The sequence below is a fragment of the Molossus molossus genome, unplaced genomic scaffold, assembly GCF_014108415.1.
Source record: "Molossus molossus isolate mMolMol1 unplaced genomic scaffold, mMolMol1.p scaffold_m16_p_22, whole genome shotgun sequence".
NCBI lineage: Eukaryota > Metazoa > Chordata > Mammalia > Chiroptera > Molossidae > Molossus > Molossus molossus.
In genome coordinates, this window is record NW_023425358.1 from 3,362,068 (window position 1) to 3,383,073 (window position 21,006).

A 21,006-nucleotide genomic window follows, 5' to 3' on the forward strand; every position below is an offset into this window, starting at 1 on the left:
TCTTTCAGAAAGTGAAAATGAAAGAGAAAAAGTAAAAAAAAAAATCCACTTGTTTTGTTCTTACAAAAGTTTAGAGTCCAGTTGAAGGGATTAGAGAAGTAAGGAGTAGAAATTAATGGTTAAAATTCAAGTCTGTATTGAATGTCAAGTGTAACTGACAAAAACAAATTCACAGGGGAATAAATAGTGATGGAAGGAGGCTTGACTTTGAGTGGTGAACACACAATACAATATACAGATGATATATTATAAAATTACACTTAAGACATAATTTTATTAACTAAGGTCACCCCCCAAAAATTCAATACATTTTAAAAAAACAATTTAATAAAATTTAAAAAAAATTCAGGTCTGATATTGAGGGCTTCATTGTTTAGCTTTCCTTTTTTTATTTCACTGCAGTTTAGTACATTAGGTGGGGAAAATTGTGTCTTTTCCTTTCATAAAATACAAATGAGCTTCATGTCTTTGTTCTCCCAGGTGGGGGACCAAAGTTTAGATTTTCCACAGAAAAAAATAGTCTTGGTTTTCACTGAATTTTCATCTGTCTGCATCACAACCTTTCCTTCTTGAACCCTTTCCTGGTGCTCTTGGTCCGTCACCTCACTCTTGTTACTCACAAAAACCGTGCTGATCTAGTCCACCAAGACCTCCAGCTATTTAACTTCAGTTTCATCCTGCCACTTAGCGTCATATTCTTAAACTCATTTAATTTAAAATCTGCAAACATTTATGGAATGAGTGCTTCCCATCAGGTCAAGAAGAGGCTATTCAGATGAGTAAAACCCTCTTCCTGTCTTCAAGTAATTCCTAATATAACCGGATTAACAGGGAGAGAAGTGCAGACACAGAAAAAGGAATGATTAGTGTCTGAGAGAATGTCCCAGAAAAGCCGGTGGCTTTGGAGTTAGGCTTTGAAAGATGAGTCGACTTTCAAAGGCAGGGAGAAAAGGTGGAGGGAGGATTCCAGATACACAGAAGGGCACTAAAAAATAGGCACACAAGTACGTGGGAATCTGTGGAGCACATTTCTGAATGCAGCTGTTTTATTTATTTTACTTTTCTTTTTTTCTTTTCTGGCTGCTTGTTTATTTTGCACTTGGTGCAAGGCACATGGTGACGGGGTGTCAGAAAGGCTCGCTTGTGGCTCTCAACTTCCTTTTTGGTGTTTTGCTGTTTTGATACATTGTAAAAGAACCCACTGCTTCTGCTTGCAGCCAGCCTGTCTGTGGGGTGGGGAGCTCAAGAGGGCCTAGCGCCTCTGGAAGTCTGGTGGCTCGTGGGGGCCACGCAAGATGGGGCCCGGCGCTGTCTTTGCCGGGCTGGCCTCCGGCTGCTGCCTCGTGGCTTCCTGAGCCTGGCCGCCGGTGACGTGCTGCTGGAGGCCTGCGGGATTCCGAGTGCTCTGGGGACCCCAACACCGCGGCCACGAACGCGAGCGACCCGTGTCGGCCTTAGGGAGCCCAGGCGGGCGGGGGATGGTTTCCCCGGGGTACCTAGCCCTTCCACGGAGCTGTGGCTGGAAGAGGAACCGCGCGGCGCGGGTAGTGGTCGTGGGTGGCCTGGAGCCAGCGCTGGCTGCCGGGTCTTCTGCGAAGGGTGGAAACTCCGCGGCGCCCCCTCGCGGGCCTGCGCGGTCACGGCGGCGCAGGGGACGGGGAGCCGGTTAGCGGAGACCTGGGGCCGCTCCGGGTCCGAGACGCACGCGGGGCTCTGTCTCTCTAAAGCCCCGCCCCCCTCCACCCCCGCTCTCCGCTCTTTTTTGGCTCCAGCTGTTTTACATTGTTTCACTTCAGCTCAAGCCCTCAACCCCATCCTCAATCACGTCATGCTCTGCAACCCATTAAATGCTTTCATAAAAGATCTGAAGCCATCCAACCAAATGTCCATTCCTTCTTCATTATGTAAACTTCTTCAGTCTCAAATATTTTGCCCTTACCACCTCTCTGAGAAAAGTGTCTTTTTTCTCTGCATATTCTGTTTCTTCAGCTAATATTTACTGAGCTCACAGCCTGTGGAGCTGGAAAACAAACAGGAGTAAGAGTTCCTACCCTGAGGACCCCAGTATTGTGAAGGAAAAAAAGGGGGAGAAGAAATGAAGGTAAACACTGGAATGATCATACACTGGAATACTTTCATTTCCACCAACACCATTGTTGTGATAAATCTCATCTGCTTATCTTGATGCCTAACGTTATTTCTGAGCTCCTGTGTCATATTCCCAGCCGTCTGGCTGCTGTGTAGTTCTGTCATCTCCAATCTACCCCACTGGAAATGTAAGTTAATGCCGAGTTCATACTGATGTAAAACTCACATTCGCTCTTTGCAGCTCAGAACCCTGTAGCGTAGCAGCTTCCCAACACCTCTGAACAACAGCCAGGTCCAGGTTAGAGCCCTGAGAATAATCTTTGCTTTACCCTTCCAGTATCACTCTTAGCTAGTCCACCTCACATAGTTAAATGCAATCAATTACATTAGTCCCCCCCCCCCTTCTTTTTACCCTCACCCGAGGACATTATTGCGTTCATCTTCAGACAGAGCAGGAGGGAGAGAAGGAGGAAGAAAGAGAGAGGAACATCAATGTGAGAGAGACACATCAACTGGTTGCCACCCACACGACCCCAACCGGGACAGGGACAAACTGCAACACAGGCACGTGCCCTTAGCGGGAACCAAACTCAGGTCTCTCTGGTCTGCGGCCCATGCTCCAACCGCTGAGCCAAACCGGTCAGGGGTATTTCCCCTTTTTTAATGACATGTGCTCTTTGTACTCACATGCCTTTGCCCACTGCATTTTCCCACTTGGAAACTCCCTTTTCCCGTCTCTCCCATGAAGAATCCCTATTCATTTTGTAAAATCCAAAATCAGTGTGAACTCCTCATGAAATCTCCCTGATATATCAGACACTCAGACTAAGAATTTTTTTTCCTTTGTTCTCATCCATAACATTTCTTTGCACCATTTTTATGTGAGAAGAAATTGTGCAAGACTTTTGACAGGTTTCTGGGTCCCCTTTCTATGATGCTGGGCATTGTCCAGGAGCTCCCTCAAGGCATTCGGATGCCCTCTATGGTCTTTGACTAGGTTGTTCTGCAACTCTGCAGTCCTTTAGTGAATAAACATTTACTGAAAACATACTCTCTGCTTGGCACTGTGCTAGAGATGATAACAATACAAAGAAATGAATTTTATGTGTTGTTAGGGACCAACCAGGACACGCCACCTGAAATATACCACTCTCTCTGCCTGTGCTTAAGAATTAATTTCACCTGAAGGCATTTGATCTCCAGGAATCCCTTATCCTTCTAAAATCAAAGTCTCACAAAAGAATTTAAGTGTCATGAATCCCCTCCCCCAGAGCAATTTTAATCTCTTGTGGGAAACCAGAAATCCAGCACCACACCCAGACAGACATGTCACAGACTAGTGTACCTCCTGCCTGTTCTTCTAAAAACTCACTTATTTTTCCAAAGAGCCATTTGCATTTCCATAAGTGACATTTCTCACCCTCCCTTTCCTCTACTAAGTTAGATATGTGAACCCAAAAGCTAACTGCCTCTTTCTCTCTTTTTTTTTTTTTCTTTTCCAGTCACTGGATTTAGGGCTCACCCTAAATGCAAGATGATCTCATCTTGAGATCCTTCCTTCAAGTACATCTTTTAAAAAATCCTATTTCCAAATAAGGTCACATTTATAGGTATTGGGGGTAAGGACCTTGATGAACTTGCCTTTTTGTACATGAAATATACCAGAGCCCCTGAGTGAGTCCTTTTGAAAGGACTCTCACAGTCTTTTATATTTTTCTTGATTTTTGTATAACATGGTATTCTAGGCTCCTCTTGTACATTTTCTGCCCAAACCTGGAATTAGTCATTTCTCCAAAAATCTGTGGTTCCTTTTAGTGGAAAATTATATTTAGAGATCACAATATAAGGGCTAAGAATGTATTTACTTTTATAATCAGTAAAAATAATTTTTATTAAATAACAAAAAATTGGCTATATCTATCATGAGTCATCAAAATGGTCTCTGATCTACTAATACTTCTAGAACTTCTAGGAATCTATTCTAGAAACACACTCATAGATACAGAGAACTTTTTGTTTGTTGCTAGATGGGAGGGGGGTTGGGAGGATGGGTGAAAAAGATGAAGAGATTAAGAAGTACAAATTAGTTATTAGACTGATGAACCTCAAAGGAAAGGGGGGAAGTGGGGCGGGAAGAGAGAAACCAAAGAACCTACATGCATATACACATATACAACAAACACAGACAACAGTGTGGGGAAGGCAGGAGGGGGGCAGGAGTGGGGTGGAGGAGGTCAAGGGGGATAAAAGGAGGGGCATCTGTAATACATTCAACAATAAAGATAAGTTTAAAAAGGAAAAAAAAAATCTGTTCTAGAAAAAAAAAGAAAAACATTAGAGGTACTTTGTAGGATTACTGATAAAAGCAAAAACTTGAGGTGACATAAATAGTTATCAGGAATACAGTTAAATAATTTATGAGCCCTGGCCGGTTTGGCTCAGCGGTTGGAGCGTCGGCCTGCGGTGCAGAGAGACCTGGGTTCGGTTCCCGCTAGGGGCGCGTACCTCTGTTGCAGTTTGTCCCTGGCCCTGGTCGGTTGTGCGGGTGGCAGCCACTCAATGTGTCCCTTCACATTGATGTTTCTCTCTCTCTCTCTCTTCCTCTCTCTCCCTCCTGCTCTATCTGAACAAAAAATGGAAAAATGTCCTCGGGTGAGGATAAAAAAAATAAAAAATAATAATAATAATTCATGGTATACCCCATAATGGAATATTATGTAGCCATAACAAAGATCGAAATATTATAGCAACATGCTAATGCCACGATGTTAACAACAACAACAAAAGGATATGAAAATGAAACCCAGATCACAGAGCCCTGGCAGGGTAGATCAGTTGGTTAGAGCATTGTTTCAATACATCAAGGTTTCGAGTTCAATCTCCAGTCAGGGCACATACAAGAAAGAACCAATAAATGCATAAATAAGTGGAACAACAAATTGATGTTTCTCTCTCTCTCTCATCCAAAAAAAAAAAAAAGGTTATAGTACACCAAACTATGTTGATGAAAAACAATTGAAAAGAAAAAAAAAAAACCACTCTCACTGGGTAGCTCAGTTGGTTAGACTGTCATCTCGATACTCCAAGGTTGTGTGTGGGTTTGATCCCAGGTCAGGGCACATACAAGAAGCAACCAATGAATGCATAAATAAACAAAACATTGAATTGATGTTTCTCTCTCTCCCTCCCTTCCTCTCTGTCTCTAAAATCAATACACTTTTTAAAAATTAAAAAAAAAAATTCTCCAAATTGCTAATATGATTATTTGAGGGTGATGGAGTTAAGGGTTAGTATTATTATTTTTTTATTTTATTTTTGTTACAGATGTTTCTCCTTTTTTACCCCATTGGCACCCTCCTCCCCATTCCCCCCACCCCATCACCGGCTTTGTTGTCCATGTCCATTGGTTATGCGTACATGAATACAAGTTCTATGGTTTATCTCTTCCCTCCCCCCACCAACCCCTCTTCTGAGGGTTGTCAGTCTGTACCCTACTTCCACGTCTCTGGGTCTGCCCTATTCCTCAGACTGTTATGTTCATTATATTCCACAAATAAGTGAGATCATGTGGTATTTGTCTTTTTCTGCTTGGCTTGTTTTATTAAGGATAATACTTTCCAGGTCCCTCCATGTCGTCTCAAAGGATAAGAGATCTTCCTTTCTTACAGCTGCATAGTACTCCATTGTGTATATGTGCCACTGCTTTTTTATCCATCCGTCTACTGATGGACAATTGGGCTGTTTCCAGATCTTAACTATTGTAAATAGTGCTGCTATGAACATGGGGGTACATATATTCTTTCTGACTGGTGTTTCAGGCTTCTTAGGGTATATTCCTAGAAGTAGGATCACGGGGTTAAATGGCAGTTCAATTTTTAATTTTTTGAGGTAACACATACTGTTTTCCATAGAGGCTGCACCAGTCTGCATTCCCACCAGCAGTATACTAGAGTCCCCTTTTTTCCACACCCTCACCAAAACTTGTTTGATGATCTGTTGATGGTGGCCATTCTGATAGGTGTGAGGTGATACCTCATTGTTGTTTTAATTTGCATCTCTCTGATGATTAGTGATATTGGCATTTCTTCATATGCCTCTTGGCCATTTGTATGTCCTGTTTGAAGAGGTGTCTATTCAGCTGCTCTGCCCATTTTTTAATTGGGTTCTATGTCTTCCTTTTGTTGAGCTGTATGAGCACTCTCTCTATATATATTGGAAATTAACCCCTTATCTGATGTATCATTGACAATGATGCTCTCCCATACAGTGGGTTGCCTTTCCATTTTGATGGTTGTTTCTTTTGCTGTGCAGAAGCTTTTTAGTTTGATGTAGCCCCATGTGTTCATGTTTTCCTTTGTTTCTGTTGCCTTAGGTGATGTATCAGTGAAAATTCTGCTGTGTCCAAAATTTTGTTGCCTACATTTTTTCTAGGATTTTAATGAATTCATGGGTCACATTTAAGTCTTTTATCCATTTTTTTTTTTTTTTTCATCCTCACTTGAGGACATTTTTCCATTTTTTGTACAGATAGAGTGGGAGGGAGAGAGGGGAAGAGAGAGAGAGAGAGAAAGAGAAACATCGATGTGAAAGGGACACATCAAGTGGCTGCCACCCGCACGACCAACCAGGGCTGGGAACAAACTGCAACTGAAGTACATGCCCTTAGCGGGAACCGAACCTGGGTCTCTCCAGACCGCAGGCCAACGCTCCAACCGCTGAGCCAAACCGGCCAGGGCTTGACTTTAATTTTGTATCCTGTTACTTTGCGAAATTCATTTATTAAGTCTAGTAGAGTGTTGATGGAGTCTTTAGGGTTTTCTATGTATAATATATCATCTGCAAATAATGACAGTTTCACTTCCTCTTTTCCAATTTAGATTCTTTTTATTTTTTCTTCCTGTCTGATTGCTGTGGCTAAGACTTCCAGTACAATGTTAAATAAAAGTGGCAAAAGTGGATATCCCTGTCTTGTTCTTGTTCTTAAGGGAAATGATTTTAGTTTCTGCCCATCGAGTATGATGTTGGCAATAGGTCTTTCATATATGGCCTCTGTTATGTTGGGATATGATCCCTCTATTCCCACATTGCTGAGCGTTTTTATCAGAAATGGATGCTGGACTTTGTTGAAAGCTTTTTCAGCATCTATTGATATGATCATGTGGTTTTTATTCTTCTTCATTTTATTTATGTGGTGTATCACGTTTATTGATTTGCGAATATTGTACCAGCCTTGCATCCCTGGGATGAATCCCACTTGGTCATGGTGAATAATGTTTTGATGTATTGCTGGATCCGATTTGCTAGTATTTTGTTCAGGATTTTGGCGTCTATGTTCATCAGGGATATTGGCCTGTAGTTTTCTTTCTTTGTAGTGTCTTTATTTGGTTTTGGAATTAGAATTATGCTGGCTTCATAAAACGAGTTTGGAAGTCTTCCTTCTTCTTGAATTTTTTGAAATAGTTTGAGGAGAATGGGTGTTAGTTCTTTTTTGAATGTTCGGTAAAACTCCCCTGTGAAGCCATCTGGGCCTGGCCTTTGTTTGCTGGGAGAGTCTTGATTACCACTTCAGTTTCCTTAGTTGTTATTGGTCTGTTCAAGTTTTCTATCTCTTCCAGGTCCAGTTTTGGGAGACTATGTGTTTCTAGAAATTTGTCCCTTTCGCTTAGATTGTGGAATTTGTTGCCATATAATTGTTCATAGTAGCTGTTAACGATCTTCTGTATTTCTGTGGTGTCAGTTGTTACTTCTCCTCTTTCATTTCTGATTTTGTGTATTTGGGTTCTCTCTCTCTGTTTCTTGGTGAGTCTAGCTAAGGGTCCATCAATCTTGTTAATCTTTTCGAAAAACCAGCTCTTTGTTTCATTGATCCTTTGAATTGTTTTTTTTTGGTCTCTATGTCATTTATTTCTGCTCTGATCTTTACTATTTCCTGCCTTCTACTTGCTCTGGGGTTTTCTTTTTGTTTGCTTTCTAGTTCTTTAAGTTGTGAGGTTAGACAGTCCATTAGAAATTTTTCTTGTTTCTTGAGGTAGGCCTGTAGTGCTATGAACTTCCCTCTCAGAACTGCTTTTGCTGTATCCCATAGATTTTGTCTTTTTTTTTTAAAAATGTTTTTTTTAATTGACTTTAGAAAGAGGGAGGGAGAGGGAGAGAGAGAAGCATCAATGTGGGAGAGAAACGTCAATCAGTTGCCTCTCATACATTCCTCAATAGGGGATGGAAACAACAACCTTGATATGTGCCCTGACTGGGAATTGAGCCCACAACCTTTTGGTGTACAGGATGATGCTCCAAGCAACTGAGCCAGTGGCCAGGGCCTATATAATATATAATAATCTGGTTATTATTTAACAGGAAAGGCGTAAAGGGAAGACTAGGTAATATAGGCATGCCACTTATACAGCTTTTCCAGGAAGCTGCAAGTTAACACTGTTCAGATCTATTCCCTGAAGATTGATGGGGGAAGGGGCTGGACAAAGGCAGTTTAGATGCATGCCCGGTAAGGTCTGAGTGATGTGGTAAGGTGTTTACCTGTCATTCACACCTGGGAACAAGAATAGGTGTGGCCACTGCAAGGGTGTGAAGTCTGAGATACATAATGTCCTGAACAAAGAAAGTCCTCTTTCTTGTCTCTTGGCTTTGGGTTTTCCTGGCATTCCTAGGACTTCAGTTACAGGAGGAGCATTTCCCTGTATTCACCCATGTGGCCAACAGCCATGTGGACTTTACAGAACGGACTGATGGACTGAATCTTGCCTGCTATTCTGCTGGATCCAGCTTCATCATGGAATGAAAACTTTGGACACTGGCCCTGCTTCAAGCCCCAGCTGCATGTCTTCCAGGATTGGGTTAAGGGAACTGAGATTTTACAACCCAAGGAATATAACTCCATGCAAATAAAGTCTTCCACCACATCTCATTCTCCCATGGGGGCTTCTGAAAATGCTTATGCCAGAAGCACCCCAAGAACCTCACTCCCAAGGGTGTTGGGGAAATCTGATTTCTCCTGCAACATAACCACCTCTTTGAGTTACTCATCTCTAGTATTCCCAAGTGTTACATACGTGAAATACACATGAGACACAGGTTAATAAACTTCTCTTGTTTTTCTCTGTTTTGTTATTCTAACTGAGAGTGCCCCAACCTAGGAGGTTTGAGGAAAAAAGATTATTTTTTCCTCCTTTACAGTTTTAAAGCGCAACAATTTTTTTTTTTTAAGGTAAAATCACAGCCTGGCCAGGTAGTTCAGTTGGTCATGGTATAGGCAGTTAGGTATACACTGTTCAGAGCAAGGATGATGGGCCAGGTACAAAAACTCACCAGGGCAGAAAGCCCCAGCTGCCTAGCAAGGGGCAAAATTGGGAAAACAAGGACCTCACCCCCAGGGTAACCTTTCCTCCCTTAGCATATCACTGGTCATGCAGTTTGGACCCCTGACTTTTCATATGGCTGGTCATGCACCTTAGCCCCCTGACCTTTTCCTCTCTAAAGATAACATGTAGGCCTCAGTTGTATTTCATCTCCAGGCCCAGAGTAGCCCCTAAACCAGACAAGTGATGCTGTGGCTGCCTCAGGACCAGCTGTAATGACCAATGACTTCCTGCCCTGGTGCCAACCAACAGTGTAGACCAGGACCCTGAAAGAGCCCCCCTGGAAAGCTGATGAATATTCTATTAAGACCCTCCCCTGGAATCTCCCCTAAGATTCCCACCTGCAAGAGGGAGATGAACACCCTCAAAACAAAAGACCTAGAGCACATTCCCCAGGAGGTTTGCAACCAGGGGAACAGTGGGCAGCAGCAGCTCGTGCCTGGCTAACCCTCAGAACCTGTCTCCAAGGCCCATTTTCTCCGACTTCCCAGTGAGCCAGAGCAGCCTGGCCCAGGCTCCGCCGTTGCTGCTTCTATGCCCTTCCTCGTTTCACTCCTGCGTGTGTTTTTGCTGTGTCCAGTGCATTCTTGCTTGCTTTGCTGCGCTTGTCTCTTGATTGAAATCTTTTCTCCAAGAAGGCAAGAACTGAGGTCTTGTTGTCTTGCTTGTAACAGAATGCTGTTTCCATGTGCCAAGATTGCAGGTTTGATCCCCGGTCAGGGCACATACCAATAAATGCATAAACAAGTGGAATAACAAATTGATGTTTCTCTCTCTTTCTCTCTCTCTCTCTCAAAATCAATCAATAAAAAAATTTAGAAAAGGTAAAATCTCAACATAGAAAATAAATATCTATCCAATATTTTATTTAACTCGTTAATGATAGAACTAGAGAGATGTTACAACAGGTTCAAATGAGAATTGGACTGAAGGAGATTTCTGGTCTCTGTTGGACAAAATCCATTTGCATCTCCGTGAATGAGAACAATCCGCTTCCCTACGGATGGGACACATGGCATCACCACCAGCATTCCACAAGTTAATTTCAATTTCTGTGGAAATTAATACGTGAGTAAAAGCACACCCTAATTCATTTCCAGAAAACCCGGACTCTAAGCATGAAGATAATATTCAGAAGGCACATCTGTGGGGGGAGGGTAAGTTTTCAGGCTGGGCTAGTGGAGAGATCCTCTGTTGATAAGGAGGGGAATTCAATCTCTTGAAGCTTGCTCTGCCTGTCCCCACCCCCTACTGCCTCCTCCCTTAGCCTATGACTTCTCTGCTCAACTTACGGGGTCTTCACATCATAGTACCTGAAGGGCTATTGGGCAGCGCACTGGGGGAGTGTTTCCGTCTGACTCGGATGAGTGGTGGGGGGACAGTGGGGGGGGGGGGTATCTTCACCAGGACAAAATTCTCAAGCTGCTCCCAAAGGCTGAAGTGAACTGTTTAAAGACATTTTTCAGCAGGACCAGTTAGAGAATATTTAGGAGATGAAAGAGAGCCTAGAAAGAGTTGTCATCCAGAGGTGAGGCTGGAATATATTATAGTGATAGGAAACACACAGAAAAACACATGGGACACGAGACGGTATGAGACACTACGAAAATAATAGAGCAAGGAAGGCGAATTGTGGGCCAGGGGGACAGACTGCGATTTAAATGAGGTGGTCAGGGGCACCTCACCAGAGGGTGCCGTCGGAGCCCTGCAGCTACCTAGGGGAGGAAGCCCAAGCAAAGGCCCGGGGGTGGGCGGGTCCTGCAGGACGAGGACCGCAGAGGCCAGGGAGCCTGTGAGCCAGGAGAGCAGGGCATGAGGTCAGGCAGCGGGGCCAGACCATGCCGGCCCTGGGCCACTGTAACTGATGCCTTTTACTAGGCGGGGTGGGGCCGGCAGGGTTTCGAGCAGAGGCAGCGGTGCGATTGTGTACTGAGAGTGGCTGTGAAAGGCCAAGAACAGCAGTGGCCCCGCCCATCGAGAGCCCGTCGCGGTGCACTTGGCGGCAGCTGCATCGCCCCTAGGGGGGGAGGTGCTCACGTCCGAAAGGTGCTTTGAAGATGGGACCAAATGGCCCTGGCCAGTTTGGTTCAGCGGTTAGAGCGTCAGCCTGCGGTCCGCAGAGACCCGGGTTCGGTTCCCGCTAAGGGCACGTACTTCGGTTGCAGTTTGTCCCCGGCCCTGGTTGGTCGTGCGGGTGGCAGCTACTCGATGTGTCCCTTCACATCGATGTTTCTCTCTCTCTCTCCCTTCCTCTCTCTCCCTCCCGCTCTATCTGTACAAAAAATGGAAAAATGTCCTCGGGTGAGGATAAAAAAAAAAAGAAGATGGGACCAAATGGACTTTGCAATACACCTACCTCCTCATTTATTTATTTATTTTAGTTAATCCTCCCCTGAGGATATTTTTCCATTGATTTTTAGATAGAGAGGAAAGGAGGGAGAGAGAGAGAGAGAGAGAGAGAGAGAGATCAGTGTGAGAGAGACACATTGATTGGTTGCCTCCTGCAAAACTCTGACTGGATCTGAGGATTGAACCTGCAACCCAGGCATGTGCCCTTGACAAGGAATCTAACCCCAGACCCTTCTGTCCTCGGGCCAATGCTCTAACTGCTGAGCCAAACCGGTTAGGGCCTGACCACCTCATTTAAATGTATATTGTGGTTATGAGAAAAGGAGTCAAGGATTGTTCCCAGACTTTGGCATGAACCAGAAAGGAGACCACTGCCATCAACAAAGAGAGGGAACACTGGGCAGAGCAGGTTTGGGGACAGAGTGAATAGGGTGAGGAGGAGGGTCAGGATTTAATTCTGGACTTACTACATTCGAAATACTGGTTAGATATGCCAAGTAGGCAATGAGTAAGCAGTGAAATGTATATCATGTTCAGAGGTGGGACCTGGACTGGAAATACGCATTTGCAAATAAGTACACAGATGGCGTTAAAGCCATGAGACCAGATAAGATGGCTGAGGGCATAAGAATAGGCCAAGAAAAGAGAAGGGAAAATGAGGTTATCCAAATAGAGAACTGTGGGCGAAAAAGGGTTCTGTGGAAAGGAACCTCAAAGGGTTTTCTGAGCATAAATGCCTAACTGGGTGGGTCGAGGTGCTTAGTCACACTCCAGGCATATAACTTTGAGGTAAAAGGTTTATCTTTGCCTTAATAAGCCCTGCCCATTGTTTCTGCAAATCTAGGTTAATACAACTTTGAAATAAGCCATAATCAATAAAATCAAAAAGTAAAAGAAAAAAAATGAAATAAGCCAGAGTCACCCTCAGGAGAGCACACAATCTTATTAACTATCCCGCAGCCCAAGCCCAGCCTGCTTTCTCCCCACTTTCTGTACCTTCCTTCTGTACTCTCTCTACAAAAGAAAGTGTCTTCAGAAAGTCAAAGAGGCAGAAGAAGCAGGCCCAGGAAGCCAGTTACAGAGGTGGAGGAAGGGCCTCTGGAACCCCAGAGAAAGAGGTGCCAGTACAGGGCCTGGGGGAGGGGGCGGAAGGGGGGCGGGGGTGGAGCTGGGAGGGAGAGTGCCGTGGCCCCTCTTCAGTTGTAAATACATGAAAGAAACTGCAAACTGTTACTCTCTGAGGCACGTATCCCAGTCTGCTGAGCTCCTGCTTCCAGGTGGATCCTCTTCTGGGCTCAAATAATTTTTTTTCTTTATTGATTTTAGAGAGAGAGAGAAACATCGATGAGAGAGAACATCGACGGGCTGCCTCCTGCTTGCCCCCACTGGGGATTTGGCCCAGTCATGTGCCCTGACCAGGAATCGAACTGGTGACCTTTTGGTGCATGGGTCCATGCTCAACCATTGAGCCACACTGGCTGGACTGGCTTCAAATACGTTTTATAAGAATTCTCTGCAGGTTTGGACGTTCGTACGTGGACAGAACTCAGAGTGAAATATGACCAACCCTAGAGTCAAATAAATGACCATCATCTTGGGTCTCTTGAGCTTAACATTCAAGTCCAGCCTTTGTTCATAGTCCAGCCTGGCCTCTGGATGAGGACTACTTCCTCCTCAGTCTTCCTCAGAGCCTGGCCTGGCTGAAACCTGAGGCCACATCTCAGGGCGGGGGAGGGGCAGGGGAGCGCCTTCCCAGATCTCATTCCCTCCTTATCATATCAATAGAGGCTCTCATCCTAAATCCAACTGAAATTTGCCCAGATGCCCATATACACCGTAGGGAGCTGCCTTCTAAACGTTATCTTTACGCTGGTGAATATTGTGGGAAGTAGGAAAATGTATAATTTCGGGCAAATGTTCAGTGTTGACTCCCAGACAGACATCTTGTCTTGAATTTCTGCTTTCTTCCCCGTAGCAGCTTCAGTTATGAGGGAAGAGGCAGAGAAAAGGAAGGGGTTTCGCTGTAGAAATCTTGGCTTCGGATCCTAGCTCGGAAGTCTGTTTGGGTGGGGGCCTCGACCCTTTAAAGCCTAAAGATTTAGATTACAAGTTTTTTGGAAATAAATTAAGGCCCACTTCTGCTAATATATTATAAGAAAATTCGTAGTATGTTAATTCTTGGTGAAGAGTTTTAAGACATGACCTCTGTGAAAGGAAGTGTCCTTTGGCCCAGTGACCAGGCACAGTGCTTGGCTCCGGGTTTCGGAATGTGAATCAGACGTAGAAACAAAAACCTATCAACACAGTACCTTCAGTCAGGGATTTAGTTTTTACTTAACCAACGTGGATGTGGTATTTGTTTGTGCTAGACACCGTTCTAAATACTTCACGAATACTACTCCTTGCACTCAAAACACACAAAAAGGCACAGGATACAGCGAAAAGTTAGACAAGGTTAAGGATGTTCAGGAATTGAGTCTAAACCAATGAGCGGCTCAGCGGAAAGGCCATCCCTTTAACACATGTTCGTAGAGAGCCTCCAGGAGCGTGGTGCATACATCTTCATCTGAAACTGGGCCCCGCAGTTTAATCTTGTGACTGGGGGTCTCAGGGACCCTTCTGGTATCCGCTGATTAATGACTGCATTTCCCAGTGAGACTGGGCACACCTGGGAGAAGTGCTCAGGGCCCGGGAGAGGCGTTTATTCTATTTTTATCCCGTGCGCCAGGCTGTGGTCAGCACCATTGCCGAGTCATTTCTTGGTCCCATAGCAGGACCACAGCCCCCTCCCGTATGGCACTTGTTTGAAATGTGTGCTGGGCAGTCTTGGCACCACGTCCTTTTGCAATCCACAGGACAGACGCGTTCTTGTGTGTGGAGGGGCCCTTGGAAGAACCGGCCCTAGAAAGGCCGAACTGGTGGGTCAGTGGGGATGAAATACGTTAGCAACAGGAAGAAACTGGGGCTGTAGAGTTCCCTCCAGAGATAAAAGTGGGGCCTGAGGTTGAAGGTAGAATAAGTAAGATTGGAACACTCAAAAGGAACTTAATTTATGTTATTTTCTTTCTTTCTTTCTCCTACATATGCATCTTCTAGGTGAATACTCACCGCTGAGTAAGTCAGCTTCGGTAAAAAAAAAAAAAGGAGAGATTCTAAATGTATAGATCAGCAAAGACCTGGGTAATTTTCAGGAATTTTAAGATTTTGTGGGCTTTAGGAGGGTGGTCACCCTTTTTGGTGTGGGCTATTTCTTCCTTGTTCATTTTAATATTTGGACTAACATCAGAAAAATACCTGATGTGTCTTAAAAGGTACATTTGACTTTGGAGAGCCTTAGTAGCAGCTTTATTTATTTATCTATTTACTTACTTATTTTTTATAAGAGAAAGTTTATTGAGAAAGTCGCTGCCCTGGCTGGTGTGGCTCAGCTGGCTGAGTGGTGTCCTGTGCACCGAAGGTCACTGGATTGACTCGCTGTTAGGGCACCTGCCCAGGTCGTGGGTTTGGTCCCATTCGGGGTGCATATGGGAGGCAACTAATCTCTCTCTCTGAAATCAAGAACAACATTAGAAAATAAAGTTACAGAGGCAAAAGAAGGGCCCCTGGAGCGTGGGAGAAAGAAAGGTAGAGGCAATGCGCCTGAGGGCGGAGGGGCAGCCAAGGGAGCACGCCTCCCACGCAGCTGCTTTGGACTGTTTGAAGTACTCTCTCTACAGCTCCTGGCTGGGTGGCCCGCTGGCTAGAGCACCGTCCAGAGTCAACGAGGTTGAGGGTTCGGTCCCCAGGCAGGGCATATACAACAATCAACCAATGAATGCATAAATAAGAGGAACAACAAATTGATGTTTCTCTCTCTCTAAAAATCAATAAATAACACTTTTTAGAAAGTGCACTATAGTAGGACCTTTCAAACTTTTTGAAGAGACTCACATTAAGAAATACATTATTCTGGGCCCTGGCCGGTTTGGCTCAGCGGTTAGAGCATCGGCCTGCGGTCCAGAGAGACCCGGGTTCAATTCCCACTAAGGGCACGTACCTCGGTTGCAATTTGTCCCAGGCCCTGGTTGGGTCATGTGGATGGCAACCATTCGATATCTCCCTTTCACGTCGATGTTTTTCCTCTCTCTATCCTTCCCACTCTAGCTGAACAAAAAATGGAAAAGGTGTCCTCAGGTGAGGATACAAAAAAAAAAAAAAAGAAATACATTTTTCTTCATGAACAAGCACACACGTACGTTCCATGACACAGTTTGTGTGCCGCATGCTCCGATATTTTCTAGTCTATGTCTAAACAAAACCTGTGGCTGCTTAGGGTCCACTACAGGGACCCAATTTTGAAAAGAGCTGCACCAGGACCGAGTGACTGAGAGCTGTGGGGGTCTAACAGACCACCTTCAGAGGGAGGTCCCCCATGTACAGCTGTGCACGGGGGTTAGTTCATTCACCTTCCCAGACCTAAGGTCCCCACCTGTGAGACGGGCATCAGCTACTTCATAGGATATTTGGGAAATGAGATAGTAAGTGTTCACAATCGCTTTTATTACTCTGATTCTGTGTTCATTTTATTTATTTATTTATTTTTTCCTCACCCGAGGACATTTTTCCATTTTTTGTACAGATAGAGCGGGAGGGAGAGAGAGGAAGAGAAACAGAGAGAAACATCGATGTGAAGGGACACATCGAGTGGCTGCCACCCGCACGACCAACCAGGGCCGGGGACAAACTGCAACCGAGGTATGCGCCCTTAGTGGAACCGAACCCGGGTCTCTCTGTACCGCAGGTCGACACTCTAACCGCTGAGCCAAACCGGCCAGGGCTGATTCTGTGTTCAGAAAGCCCCTAAGGTTTCCAAGTTCTTCAGGCTAGCACCTCAAGAATGTTAGTCATTCCGTATATTGTAGAGTAACCCTTCTCTCGCTCAGAGCTTCCGGTTCCCATCTCCTGAGCACACTGTAGACAAAGCGCGGCCTCAGAAGGTGGCCCCGAAGCCCGTGTGCAGCTGGACCGCACCTGCCCCACAGTTCTGAGGAGGCCCCTCGGCCCAGCGTCCCTGGATTCTGAGCAATGTCCTCCGATGTGTCTTCATCTTGGATCACGCTGTCTTCCCCCTCTGAAATGTCGTCCCTCCTTTATTTTTGCGTAAACAGCACCTGCACAGGCCTCGGGCTCGATCTGGAGCTACCTTCTCTGCACACAGGCTTTCCTGCCGACGGCCTCGCCCCAAACGCTCACTGAGGAGAGACAGCTACATGTGCTTTACATCTTAGAAAGCCAGAGATTTCGCAACGCCAAAATAATCTTAATATAATTAGATAACGTATTTGATATGAGAATTTCATGTACACTTCTGACGTGGATTGGGTTTAGTTACACCCTTGCAATTGGGCTGGGTTTTTTCAGACACACATTGAATCTCAGCCGCTTGAGGTCTGTTTTGTTTTCAGTTCTAGGAAATGTGATGCCGAGACCGAGCCATCGGGAGAACAATGACATCAATCCAATTCTTTGCAAACAAACACCAGGTTAAATGTGCGCATCAGGCTGTGGCGGAGCTGTTTGTCGGCGACATTCCTGGTGGGCCTGTTCCAGGGGCATTTTCAGCGACAGGGCAGGGCAGTGTGACCGACAGGGCAGGGCAGTGTGACCGTGTTCCCGTGTTCCTGTGACCGAGGCAGCGGCTCCCTTCTGGCAGTTGCTGTGCTGCCTTGCCCCAGGCCCTGCACAGCGAAGGTGAGACGGCCTTGAAAGGCTCCGTTCTAGACCAGGACTTTTCTTGCTGATCTAGAGGGAACACGGAAAGGGTGCAAGTGTGGCCAAGAGGCTCGGCAGGGGGATTGGAACACCTCTGTCCTAATTGCTCCATCTGATAAACAGGGGAAAGTTTCCTCTTGTGTGTTCCTGACCAACCCTGGGGGAGGTGGGCTCTCTTGCTTTGGAGTCTACTGTTTCCATCCCTAGAAGCAAGAGGAAAGCTCAAGCATTCTAATGACCCTCCCATGTGGGCTGAGATTCAGCTGTTCCTGAGCCTGCCTGCCGCCCCCCACCCTCCCTGCAGACGTGTGCACCCTGGACCAGGGGCGAAAGCCTGCTGCTCAGACTGAAATGCAAGGCTAGACCTGGGGTCCAGGTCACGGTCAGCCTACTTGGTACCACATCCATTTCACCGTCTCTGTACTTTCTTTTCAGTGACCCTCCCTCTCTTTCCCGACTCCCTGGCAATTAAAGAGCTTTGGCAACTTGACTCACTAAATTTTTATTAACCCCTTCTTTATATCCCAACTGTCCATGACCATAGCTTCAGCTCGGATTGTGTAGCCCGAACTTGTTGAACTGACACTGCATCTGCTCAAGGCCCTTGAATCAGTGTGCTGCGCACTACCGGAGCGAGCGCTTGGAAAGGCAAGTATGTCCCTGTCACTCTGAAAATCCTTCGGGAGCTCCGTGACGTCACAGGACAAGCCCCAAGCTCCCCGGGAAGCACACAGCCTCTGGGTTCCGCCGCAGCTTGGGCAGGGCTCCCGGCTCGGCTCGCACCTCGCGTACGCAGCTGCCCGAGGGCCCAGGATTCCCAGGCCCTGTGTCCGTGACGTCACAGGACAAGCCCCAAGCTCCCCGGGAAGCACACAGCCTCTGGGTTCCGCCGCAGCTTCGGCAGGGCTCCCGGCTCGCACCTCGCGGACGCAGCTGCCCGAGGGCCCAGGATTCCCAGGCCCTGTGTCTGCTCTGTGATTTCCTCGGCGCGCTTCTTCTCTTTACGTTTCGCTCTTCAGCCGGACCTTACAGAAGCACTGGCTCACCTCTCCCTCCTCCAGCTGCTCTGGGCCAGGGGCTCCCCCCTGTGTTCATGGAGAACACGCTTCTCACCTCCGTCCCGGCCGCGTCTCCCCGTGACGCAGCCAGACCCCTTCAGACAGAGCGCCTGGTAGTGGGGATCACACTTACTATTTAACAAGGTAGATTTTTAAAATAGAATATTTATTGAGGTAACATTGGATTATACAAAATTGATTCTTAGTCTTCCAGAACTTCCGATAGTGCTAAGCTTTTTCCTGCATTGGGGTCTCTGCATAATTAGTTCTGCCTGGAATAATTTTCTCCTTGCATTCTCCTATTTCCTACATAGCGCATGTTATGATTTCAAGGTTTTTTTGTTGTTGTTCAGATAGAGTGGGAGGGAAAGAGAGGAAGAGAGAGGAGAGAGAGAGAGAGAGAGATCGATGTGAAATGGACACATCGAGTGGCTGCCACCCACACGACACAACCAGGGCCGGGGACAAACTGCAACCGAGGTACGTGCCCTCAGTGGGAACCCAACCCGGGTCCCTCTGAACTGCAGGCCGACGCTCCAACCGCTGAGCCAAACCGGCCAGGGCCATTTCGAGTTTTCATGAAGGTAATGCACCTCTGGTTACCCCCCAGCACTGACGTCAGAGCCCCTAGTGCAAAATGCACATGAGTGACCTTTGGTGATCTCCTCACGCTCTGCACAGGCTCCAGTTCCCTACTGTGAAATGGGCTGATCATCTGTGAGCCTTAAGTTAAATTTCATAACATGTGCTGAACAGACATGTGCCTGGCCTCTGGCTGAAACCTATGTGCTCTGCTTCCACATGCATGTGTGTAGAAGTCTGAACACTGTTTCACCTTCCACTCCAAGAAGCCGGGGATTCCAGTGTCTTCTTTACTACTGAATCCCAGGGCCCAGCAGGAATACTAGTGCGTGAGAAATAAACTCGTGTAATCTGTCTGACGAATAAATGACAGTCCTTACTTTAGAATGTGGGCTGAAGATAAGGAGGGAGCTGTGACCGCCTGGCAGAGTGGCATCAGAAGCAGTATCAGTGGCCTTCATTGATCACCCACTGGCGTCCTAACCCTTACGTTCACTCTGCTACATAACCAGGCGACTCTGTTCCCTTCAGTTTCCTTCGGGTGAAAGTAGCCGAGTGGAACCATGCCCGGGTTTCTAGAGAGGAACCTGCGCCCTTACTCCACCAGAACGGGAGGGACGAGAAGCTGCGGTCAGCGTGCAGGTTAAGGTGACCTGCTCTAAGGGGACAGAGAGCGGAGGGGGCTGTGCTACGAGAACAGAACGACAGGTGGCATCGAAATAACCAGGTGATGTAGGCAGGTGATGTAGGCAGGTGATGTAGGCAGCTTTTTAAGCAGGTTAAACTCCAGCAGGATCCTGTCACTTATTTTAGTGAGGCCCTTAGCTTCTGCCCATAAAAACCATCTTATAATATTAGTGGTCTAGACAGCGGAAAGGTAAGCACAACTTTTCACTTTTTTTTTATCCGCACCGAGGACATTTTTGCATTTATCTTCAGGTAGAGCGGGAGGGAAAGAGGGAGGAAGAGAGAGAGAAACATCAGTGTGAGAGAGACACCTCAACCACTTGCCACCCACATGACCCCAACGGGGCCAGGGACAAACTGCAACCCAGGTGCGTGCCCTTTGCAGGAACCGAACCCGGGACTCTCCAGGGCAACTTTTCGCCTTTTAGTAGGGAAAGAAGTAAAGCTCCGTAAAAGAAGGGAGACCAAAGGCCAGCTCTCCTAGGTTAGGTTTTTTTGTTTTCTTTTTCATCACAAAACTTTGAACAAAAAAATTTAAAACAGAAGTCGGTGGGTAGAGGGAATGAGAACAGTCATGCTAGAAAACCGAGGCGGAGGAAAGGGCCAGTGGCTGAATGCAGCCAGGCAGAGAGGACGATGACCGTAAGTTACCCAGTTCTCATTCTCTCCTAAGGCCAGCTCGGGGTCAGGAACGGGGCGCTGCAAGTCCTGTGTACACGCCAGACATCTGACAAACCAGTGGGCCATCATGGTGGCCCTGTGCACCCTGAACACTGACGACCCAGGGCCAGCTTCCTTTTCCACTAAGAACCAGGATCAGCTCCTCTGCAGGCCACTTGAGTACGTGTTAAACATTTTCATTCATGTCCTGTACCTGCTCCTCCGCACGTACGTTTACCATAGCATGCAGCCTTCGAGGGGGCAGTCATGACTGTGCAAAGGTGAAGCCCAGGCGGGCAGCAATGGTTTCAGAGGAGGAAGGGGAGCAGCTCCTGCTATAGGTGCAGTTCTGGCCCAGTATAGAATCAGTCACTGCATTTCAGTCCCCTAAGAAAGACACTAGGGGTGCAGGTTCCCTCTTTGGTCGGATGACAGAGGGCTTCCCAGTAGTTGTTGCTTCC

General features: G+C 46.4%; 1 protein-coding gene across 1 annotated transcript in view; it reads right to left on the minus strand.

Annotated features, from left to right (window-relative positions):
* Positions 1-21,006, minus strand: part of LOC118640416 (CXADR like membrane protein) — a 98,841-nt gene that overhangs the window by 5,554 nt on the left and 72,281 nt on the right. The gene's annotated exons all lie outside the window — the stretch shown is intronic.